We start from the raw sequence: 11,112 nt of genomic DNA, 5'->3' as shown, positions 1-11,112 counted from the left end.
GCTGTTTGCTCAGCCAGGCTGCCTAAGTTTCAGTCTTGGCTCTACCATTTCCTAGCAGTGTGACCCTGAGCAAGTTACTTAACCTCTCTGTGCTCAGTTCGTCACTTATAACCTGGGGACGAGGACAAAATGCTAATAAAACAACAATGTGTCTGCCACGTTAAAAGTGCTCCGTAAGCTTTAGCGCTTGCTATTGTTATTCTCCAGCTGCAAGACCTTGGCCACAGCCTGTCCCTTCCCGTGCCTCAGTTTCACCACTAGTTCGGTGAAGTTTAGACTTGACTGTGAATGCCATGTGCTAACAGATTCCCGGGCTCCACCCCACTCTACCAAATCGGTCTGTCCTTGTTTTTGCTCATCGGCGTATTCTCAGAACCTGGCCTGGATCTGGCCCTCACTAAATATTTACCGAATTTATGTTTTTCATTAAACAAACACCAACTTAGTGCCTTTTTTTTTGATTTATTTTTATTTTTTTTTTTAAGTAGACTCCACACCCAACATGGGGCTTGAACTCAAGACCCCGAGATCAAGAGTCGCATTCTCTACCCACTGAGCCAGCCAGCCTCCAGCTTAGTGCTTTTTATGCGCCAGGCACTCTTCTAAGTGCTTTACAGATGTGAATGCATTTATTCCTCGCCATCTTGGAGGGAGGGACTATTAGTAACCCCATTTTTTTTTTTTAATTTATTTGCGAGAGAGAGAATGAGAGACAGAGAGCATGAGAGGGAGGAGGGTCAGAGGGAGAAGCAGACTCCCTGCTGAGCAGGGAGCCCGATGTGGGACTCGATCCCGGGACTCCAGGATCATGACCTGAGCCGAAGGCAGTCGCCTAACCAACTGAGCCACCTAGGCACCCCCCATTTTTTTTTTTTTTAACAGATGGGGCAGCTGAGGCAGAGAGTGAATGTGCTGGGGGATTTGAACCCAGGTCCTCTGGTTCCAGGTTTATCTTCTGAACTTCTCTGACCCTGTCCCCTCTGTTCAGGAGTGGGGGTGCACAGTGAACCCACCCATCCGTGGGCATCCATTACTCATCTCCTGGGATGGGATTCTCCCATCTTCGGGGTGGGAGGAGGGGGTTGGCTGTGGGATGTGGGGAGCTGAGCAATGCACCTAGCCCCTGGGGACAGCCTGCCAACACCTGCCACTCGGCCAAGTCCAAAAATGGCTTGGGCGCAGCTCCCATCCTGCTGTTCTTCCTGGGAAGGGAACAGGAAAGGCTCAGAGGCCTGGCTTCGGTACTGACTCACGCGGAGGTGGGGGGAGCCGCGGAGTCAGGAAGGGCTCAGCGTGCGTTAACTTTGTCTTCCTTCCTTGGACACTCACTGGAATAAGGCTGGGTCCCCAGAGCCAGAGGCCTGAATCCACCCAACCCAGAGCCTCAAGATGCTCACAGACTTGGCAGGGGGAGGGATGCTACATTGAAACCCAGTCACAGCATCCCTCCGGGAAGAGGAGGGTCTTTGCATGGCCAAATACACTGGTGGCCACCTCGGGTGTGAAGGGCACTGCCCTCTCCCTGGCCACAGCCTCCAGGAAGGCCTCAGGCAAGGAAACAAGGGAAGACTTGTGACCACAAATGGGAGAAGAGGACAGGAGCAGAGAAATGGAGCCTGAAGAAAGAGGCAACCTGTCCAGAGTCCCATTGTTCCCAGGGTGGAAATGTTTGCTGGACTTTTAAGATGAAGGATATTTAATAATCAGACTCAACTGTTTAGCAGTGACTGCATCGCCACTGAACCCTCCGGACTGACCACCTGCCACACCCGGGCCTTCCCACCACTTAAGGGCAGAGGTGTTCCAGGACTGGGAGTGGGGGTGTGGACAGCACACACGGGGCCCTAGACAGGTCTGGAGAGCGCCAATTCAGTGGATGCGGTCCTGGGAGGCCAATGAGATGGGCTGCCTATAACCTGCCCATCTCCCGGGTTTCTCCCCAGGTGGGCACTAGGGCTTTGAATCAGGTGGCCAAGACTGCAGACTGCAGAACTAGATTGTGCAGGCTTGACTCACTTACTGCCCGTGTAAACGTGGGTCCTGTCCTAGACTCTCTGGGCCTTGGTTTCGTCTGCAAAATGAGAATAATAACATAAAGGCTAAGGTATAGGGACTTTATGTGGATTATCCTATTTTAACCCTTGCTACAACCCTATGGAGTAGGTGCTCTTTGCAGGCGAGGACACTGAGGCAGGGGAAGCAGCTAGCTACGTTTCCACAGTAGGTAGCAGAGCTGTGAAAACCCAGGAGGTCTCACTCCAGAAAATGTGCTATGACCTATGACACGGATCACATCCACCCATGAAGGTAGTGGTGAATGTTAAGTGAATTTATGTATGTAAAGCTCTCAGAACAGTGCCTGGCGCATGGGAAGTGCTCGAAAAGTTAAATGTGAGCTCTCGTGCTGTGGTCAGTGATGTGGACACCTGACTCAATAGGCTTAAACATTAAGGTAATTTATTATTTCACCAACAGGAAGTCCTGATGCATTCCTGGCCTCAGGATTGATTGATTCAATGGTTTGACTATGGCATAAGGACCCAGGAGCTTTCTTTGTCCTGCTCTGTGCATTGGATCCAGTCTAAGGTCAGCTCCCCTCTTGGTGGCAAGATGGCTGCCAGCAACACCTAGACCGTCAAACATCCTTACTCTTTCCCAGCAAGAGGAAGAGGCTATGCCCCTAAACCAGACATCTAGAGCCTTCCCCTCAGTCTGACTGGGCAAGCCGTGTCATGTGGTCATCCCTGGACCAATAACGGCACCAAAACAATGCTCCCGAGCTGGTTGGCTTTGCCTTCTCTGTCTACAGGCTTGGAACTGATATGGGGGTAGGCTTTCCCTGAATAAGGGGGCTGGCCAGAGGGTTCTGTTGGGAAGGGATAAAGGGGTTGTGGATGCAACTTTAAAGAACTAGTGACCCTTGTCAACTGGAGGATCTGGGGAGGATCCCTGGGTTACACAAATAATTTGAATACAGTGTGTTCATCCAGTGTCCGTTGGTGCCGGATCCAGAGGAGGAAGAGGTTTATTTGGACTGAGGGTGGAGGTGTATTTGTAGGAAGATCCCTGGAGGCTTCGCCTCTGAATCCTGGACTATGAGAAAGATTTCCTCGGCCGGGAAAGCCTGCGAGGAGGGTCAGAGGGTACAGCATGAGCAAAGATCTGTGTGCTTCTGGGAAGCTGGGGCTTACGGGCAGAGTAGCCTGGGAATGGGCAGTGTGGAGACATGGCCCTCGGAACACAACTGGTTCCTCTCTACTTCCTCCCCAGCCAAGAGCACCAGAACGTTAACAGCGAGCACTCCCGAGCACTTGCTATGTGCACGCACTTCTCCGGCATTCAAGACAATGAGATACAGAAAGCTGAAGTCCCACGGCTGCCAAAGGGCCCTCTGACCCCAACACCAGGGCTTTCAACGTTCCCGGTACCTTCCTTACCAGGTCCCCATCCCTGCAGCGGGAGGAGAGAGAGGAGCCCCATCGGGCCAGGGCGTCAATGCATGAGTCACTGCAGCTGGTGGTGGCCTCTGTTAGGGGAACCTGCATCTGGCAGACAAAGGCGGGAAGCCAGGTTTTGTCTCTGGTGGGCAGGGAGGTGGCTTCCTCCCGAGGTCTGAGAGATGGGGAGAAGCTGGGGGAACAGATGTGGAAAGGGGCCCTAGAGCCCAGAGATCTTGCTTTCTAGGACTAGCTCCCCGAATCGCTGTTTGCTCACTTGAAGTAATAACAACCCACAGTATTTCAAATATCCTGCCGTTGGGAGGGCGCAGATGGAACACGGTGAAGAATGCCAAGCGCCTCTTTACCATGCCATTCAAATGTTATTTGTTTTTCTTATTAAAGCAGAAATCCTGGGTTGAAAATGTGGGCAGCAATTGCCTTTGCCACTCAGCCTTTGTTCTGCTTTTCTACTTTCTGTGTTTTTTTTCCCCCAGTGTTCTCTACAACGAACATATTTTACTTTTTAATGGACTCCCCGCCCTCACAAAGGAGAACATTAAAATTCATTATTAAAATTCCTCCGTGGGATATGTCTACATAAACCTATGCATATATTCATAGACTGTCTTTGGAAGGCAACCTAGAAAAATGGTCAAGCACAGGGCTGGTGGGAGGGGAAATGGGGGAGGGGGGCTCTGGGCTGTAGTGGCCATGGGACTGCTTGAATTATTATTTATTTATCTTACCATATGTGTGCATAACCTTTCCAAAAAGTGTGTTTAGTTTTGTTTAGATTTTCTTTTTTTTAAAGTAATCTCCACACCCAACATGGGGCTCAAACAACGCTGAGATCAAGAATCACATGCTGTACCGACCGAGCCAGCAGGGGCCCCTCAAAAAAGTTTTGTTTTGTTTCACTTTTAGTCAAGAATATCAACCAGACCCAAGCCCCAAATTTCCATTGGGTCCCACAGTTGCCATCCTGGGGACTCGGCTATGGGCTTCCCCTTCATTCTCTGGTTCTGGCTCTTGAAGAGACACACCTTTGGAGAGACCCTGGGTCCAACTGGGAGTCTCCCAGCCAAGTGGCTGTTTCTACCAAAGTGGGCACCTGGCCACTCAGGGAGCAAAACTGTGGGGGTGCCCCTCTGCCTGGAGGACCCCCACCAGGGCAGGCAGCTGCTCTTCACTGGCTTCTTACTGCACCTCCAAACCGAAGAGGAAGGCCACGTCTCTTAGGAAAGCATGGGGTCCTCCCTGACCGGCCCCCCTTCTGTCCAGTTCATCCTCTCCACTCCCTCATCACCGACGCTCAGCTGGGAAGCAGAAGAACCTTCCTTCTCTCACCTCAGGCCCAAGCACAAGCTGTTCCCTGTACCTGAACAGTCCCCCTCCCCCATCTAATTCGCCCAGCTAATAGCGACTCATTACGCAAACCTGATCTTAAATGGGCCCTCCTCCAAGAAGCCTTCCCTGATCAGTCCTGTTAGGGGCCCTCCGCAGGGCTCCCATGACACACCGGGATTCCCTAGTGCGGGCTAATTACTTAACCTCATCGATCCTCAGTTTTCTCGTTTGTAAAACAGTGCTTAGTGCAGAGTTGTAAAAGATGACATGACTTAATAAAGATAAAATGCTCAAAATAGTGCCTGGTACACGGTAAGCACTCAATAACTCTTGGTTCTTATCAGGTGATATTTAGAATCGCCCATTGATCTGTCTCCCCCGATAGACTGTGTTGAGCTTCTTGCACACCGTGGTTGGGTCATGTCATCCTGACAGTCACTCAGGGCCTGGTACATATTAAAAAATTATCAAAAAATTCTTGTTAAAGAAATGACATGATCCATTCACACCAATAACCATTTCTTGAGCATTTGCAAAGCATGTAAAGTACCGAACGCTCTGTGTCGAACACTGAGCTACATGTACTCTCTACATGATTTTCATTTAATCCTTGTGCGGAGGGTGTGAGTTAGATCCTTGTAGTATCCCCATTTCACAGATGGGTAAACCTTCTATCCTCTTAACCCGTTTTATTTTTTCATCACGGCACATCCCCTCCTTATGCATTATGTATTTATTTGTTTGCTAGCAATAGAACCTGACTGTCACTCCACCAGAATAGAAGTTCAGTGAGAACTTGTGTTCTATTTTGGTGGTGTTCATGGGGCCTAGCACGGCGCCCAACACATAGCAGATGCTCACTTTATATCTGTGCTAAATATCCTTGCTTCTGGAAAACCTGTTGACTCTTCTCCATCCCAGACTAAGATGGATGCCACCACCTTTACTTTCACAGCATGTGCAAATTATGAGTACGTCCCCTTCTCTGATATTCCTTTTTAAATCTGTGGTTTTCTTGGCCAGCCAGCAAACTCTTGGAGGACGGGGACTGTGGTTAATAATAGGAATAACAATGAACATTTGTTGAGCATTTAGCATCGGCCAGCTCTTCACCTGATGTATCCCATTCACCAGTTTCAAGGAGCCTATGGGTAAGGTCTTGTCCCCTCCTTACAGAGGGGGAAACTGAGGCTTATGGAAGTGGAGAGACTTACCGCAGGTCACTGGCCGGTCACTTGCTAACGGCACCTGACCCAGGCAGTCTGAATTTAACATTGGGGTCCTTAACCACCACACACATTGCCTCTTTGGGAAAGACAATAGTCATCTGGACCATAGATTGAGTGGGGAGCTTTCCCAAATGCTTTGACAAGCAGGAAACAGAAAAGGTGGTTTCTGGTTCCACTGATTTCCAGCCCCACTTGAGACAATGGGAGGTGGGATGCTTGACAGAAGTCCCTGCAGGGGAGGAATCATGCAGGAGGAATCAGGCAGACTTTCCAACTTGCCTTTCATGACATTGATATTTAGAAGCACATGGACCCCGTATTTTTGTAGAATGTTGCTTGATTTGGGTGAGTCTGTTGTTTCCTCAGGGCTAGATTCAGGTTATACATTCTCAGCTGGAATATTTATGCAACTGATACTGTGGGCATCAGTTCCAGAAGCCCCCGATGTCTTTCTGCCTGGAGAGGGTGATGTTTATTTTGATCACCAGTTAAGAGGCGGTCTGGTTTCTCGACTGAATGTTACAGTTTTCATCCTTGCAAGTAATAAGCAATCTGTAGGGACACTTTAAGGTTACATAAATATCCTGTTCTTGTTGACTCTTGTAGTCTTTTTTTAAAAGATTTTATTTATTTATTTATTCAGAGAGAGAGCACAAGTGGGGGGAGAGTCAGAGGGAGAAAGAGAATCTGGAGCAGACTCCTCACTGAGGATGGAGCCCAACCCAGGGCTCGATCCCATGACCCTGAGATCATGACCTGAGCTGAAATCAAGAGTTGGACACTTAACTGACTGAGCCACCCAGGCACCCTTCTTGTAGTGTTTATTTCTGATCAGCAGGAAGAGGTGCCCAGCCCCCTTTTACCTTCCTTGTCCTTGTCATCCTCCCCTGGTGAGGGACGGGGATGGGCCTTGCTTAGCATACTAGATCAGCATTCTGTGGGGCTTGGACATGCTCACCCCCTGAGGAGCCCCACTGGGTGAATCCAGGGACTCGGATCCTTACCTTGGCAGGGTGTATCCAGCAGCTAAAGAGAACGGCAGGGGAAGAAAGGACTCCTTCTGGAGCCTCACCTGAAAACGAAGAGGTGAACCAAATGACAGAAGAAGATAGTACTGGGCTCATCCCCCAGGGCCCTGGCCATGTCTGTGAACAGCTCAGACAAGGCTATTGTCCTTCTGTCAGGGACTGTCCCCTAGGGGTTACACAAAGACTAGGCGGTCCTGGTCTAAACATGGACATTGCATTAGCTCTGTGGGCCTCCAGGTATCACCAGGCCAACAACTGAGGGAGGTGGACCCCCAGGGCATGGGATGCAGCTGGGAAAACATCAACTCCAGGCTTTTCCTTTTCCCCTGTTTGCAGGGTCTCCTCTGGCTGCTGACATTCAGCACAGCTCAGAGCTGGGGAACTCATTTATTCTTTTGAAGCGTGAAGGACACTTCTCAGCTTTGAAAAAATACTGTTGCCTGCTTGAATTTCAAATAGTTTAACGCCCCCTCTGCTACCTAGCTGTGATCTAAAGGACTGATTGTTCAGGCCTCAAAGTACCGAATAAATGAACTATGAATGCCCAAGGATGGAAAAGAAATGTCCTTATTCGAATCAAACCTTATGGCTGGAGACGATTGTCCATTTTTGCTCTTATGTAGCAAGGAAACAGCTGGGAAGGAGACTACCCAGCCCCGGAGTTCTCCTGGAGCAACGGCTTGACTGTCTCTGCACCTTTAGGCAGAAGGAAATGAGCAGCTCCTCTGAGTCAGGGCCACTAGCTATTTGTCTATGTTGCAAGATCGCCTTCGTAGTCTTAGGTCAGAGGTCACAGAGCAGAGCGGGCATCTAGCCGAACACTGTTGAGCACAGGGTACTGCCCACAGAATGGCTGTGGGGGTGGGGGAGGGGAAGAACAGTGTAGCACAGGGAACCACCTGCAGTCAGAATAGCCTTGGGTTCCAATCCCAGCTCCGCTGCTCATTTACCAGCTGTTTGACTTAGGCAACTGATTTAACCTCTCTAAGCCTCAGTTTGTCCTCTGCAAAATGGGGAGCAATAATAATACTCAACTCAGGGGCGCCTGGCGGGCTCAGTCAGTAGAGCGTGTGACTCTTGACCTCAGGGTTGTGAGTCCAAGCCCCACATTTTGTGCAGAATTACTTAGAAATACCACCTTTAGGGGCGCCTGGGTGGCTCAGTTGTTAAGCGTCTGCCTTCGGCTCAAGTCATGATCCCAGGGTGCTGGGATCGAGCCCCGCATCGGGCTCCCTGCTCAGCAGGGAGCCTGCTTCTCCTTCTCCCTCTGTCTACCACTCTGCCTACTTGTGCTCTCTCTCTCTGTCAAATAAATAAATAAAATCTTTAAAAAAAAAAAAAGAAATACCACCTTTAAAAAAAATAATACTCAACTCAGGTTGTAGGTATCATAGGTATTTTAAATGAGATTGTAGGTATTAAATGAGATTGTGTTCACAATCCAATCAGGCAGATATTAAGGGTCCTGTAAGCCCCTAAAAATAGTGTAAGATCTAATAATAATAATAATGGTGATGGTGATGATGATGATCACTATTATTTCTGAGCCTCCAGGCTGCTATGTTAGGGTTGACGAGGAAGTTGGAGCCGGGGTGAAGTAGCAGTAGGGTGTGGGCTAAAGGAATGGCAACCCTCAACCTCATTTTTAATGACTGCATATTATTCCATTATACAGATGAACTATGTCTTATTTAAGCAATCATTTTTAACAGTTGCAGAATATATTTTTTTAAAGATTTTTTTTAAAGATTTTATTTTTTATTTGAGAGAGAGAGTGAGAGAGAGAGCACAAGAGGGGGTAGGGTCAGAGGGAGGAGCAGACTCCCTGCTGAGCAGGGAGCCCGATGTGGGACTCAATCCCAGGACTCCAGGATCATGACATGAGCTGAAGGCAGTCGCTTAACCAACTGAGCCACCCAGGTGCTCAACAGTTGCAGAGTATTTCCATGATTAGATGGATCACATTTTAGCAGGGAAGCAAAGGGGTGTATTAGAATAGGCTTTGAAGTTAGAGATCATCAACCATTTAATCAACACTTTTTTCCCACCTTGACTCCAGGCCAGGCCCTGTGCTTTGTGCCAGGGTAGAGAGGACAGACGTGCACTTGCTCCCACAATGCTCATGAGCCACAGCGGAGACAGACATATAATCGGACCTGACTTTAAACCCCTGGCTATGTGGGCTTAAGCAAGTCACGTGTCCTCCCTGAGTCATACTTTCCTCATATTGAAAGTTCAATGTATAGTGTTACAAGCACAGTATTCAGCCAACAAATACTACTTCTCTTTTCTAATGATTAATGGTTTTAAATATATTATTCTTTTGTTTTTATGGATACCGTAGCCATAGATATCCTCATAAATGTCTGGGTTTTTTTGTTGTTGTTGCTGTTGTTAGTTTTGTTTTGTGCATGGGTCATTTATCATCCTGGGATGATTTCTGTTATCCAGCTAAATAAGCTTTTCTAAACCCTCTGCTACTTTTGAATGTTCACTAGGCAGAGGCGTGGGTAAGAGCCACTGAACTGGTGGCAGGAAGTGTCAGCAAACAGGTCACCAAACTGTCTGGAGCCTTGATTTCTCAGCTGCCTCTTTACCATTTCTCCAACATGCTGAGGAAAATCCTGCCTCAGTGCCTTTGTACTTGCTCTTCTCTCTACCTAGAGCACTGTTTGCCTGGATATTGTCCTACTTCCTTCAGGTCTTTACTCCAATGTCACTTTATCAGAGAGGCTGTTCCTACTCCCTGCCCCCAGCACCCCTCCCCATCCCCTGACTCTGCTTTGTTCTTCACAGTAGCTCTTATTACCTCTGGACATAGGCAAATTGTCCTGGGTATTGGTTTATGGTCTGTCTCCCCAAATAAAATGTAATCTTCGTGAAAGCCAAGATGCTGTCTGACCTGGGCCTGGAACAGTGCCTGACACACAGTAGGCTCGCAATAAAAATTTATGGCATGAGTGAATAAAGAGATCAAATGAGACTACTCACAATACTTGCAGTGTTTGCTAGTGCCTGGAAACAGTAAAAACTTGCTCAAACGGAAGTGAGAGTCATAATAATTGGAAACTTAATACAGGACCTTATTTGGGTGGTAGGCCATTGAAGATCTCGGCTGGGCCGTGTGCAAGTGGGGACTGGGGTGAGGGAGGAAATATTTCCTCCCTGCCAAGCTGCAGCAAGAGGCTAATGGCCTCCACAGGGATCCAATCCAATTAAGGCCCTGGCTCCATGTCAACTCGGGTTCCCTTCCTGGCTGCTGCAGCTTCCAAGTGACAAAACGAAACCTGTAACTTTCCCAAGACGAGACAGTCTCCAGGCGAGCAGGGCAGGAAGGGGCTGTGGGTAGGGTTTCTGCTCCCAGGGAAGCAGATGTGCATTTTACCCAAATGGTTTTAATACTGTGTGTGTGTGTGTGTGTGTTTGTGTGTGAGAGAGAGAGAGAGAGAGAGAGAACGAGCCAGGATCAGAGGCTGGGTCACCACCCTCAAGACCAGTCCTTGGAGGGAAGGAGCTGGATGCAGTCAGTGGAAAAGAGATGAAAGCAAGGAGACCTGGACTCTCCTGCTCCCACCTCACTGTGTGGCCGGACCAGAAACCAAGGCGGTGAGATGAGAGCACACGCCCTGCTCGAGGTCACATAGCTCCCTGCGGCGGAAGTGGAAAGGCTACTGGCCACAAGTTTAGGTTTAATGGCACTCAGAATTCATTCTTTCTTCTTTCTTTCTTTCTTTCTTTCTTTCTTTCTTTCTTTCTTTCTTTCTTTCTCTTCCTTTCTTCTTTCTTTCCTTTCTTTCTTTCTTCTTTCTTTTTTTTTAAACTATTTTTTTTTTTTTAAAGATTTTATTTATTTATTTGAGAGAGAGGAGGGTCAGAAGGAGAGGCAGACTCCCTGCCAAGCAGGGAGCCCGATGCGGGACTCGATCCCGGGACTCCAGGATCATGACCTGAGCCGAAGGCAGTCGCTTAACCAACTGAGCCACCCAGGCACCCTTTCTTTCTTTCTTTCTTTCTTTCTTTCTTTCTTTCTTTCTTTCTTTCTTTCTTTCTTTCTTTCTTTCTTTCTTT

Source organism: Phoca vitulina, unplaced genomic scaffold (genome assembly GCF_004348235.1).
Source record: "Phoca vitulina isolate PV1807 unplaced genomic scaffold, GSC_HSeal_1.0 scaffold2, whole genome shotgun sequence".
Taxonomy (NCBI): Eukaryota; Metazoa; Chordata; class Mammalia; order Carnivora; family Phocidae; genus Phoca; species Phoca vitulina.
This window is presented reverse-complemented; position numbering follows the sequence as displayed.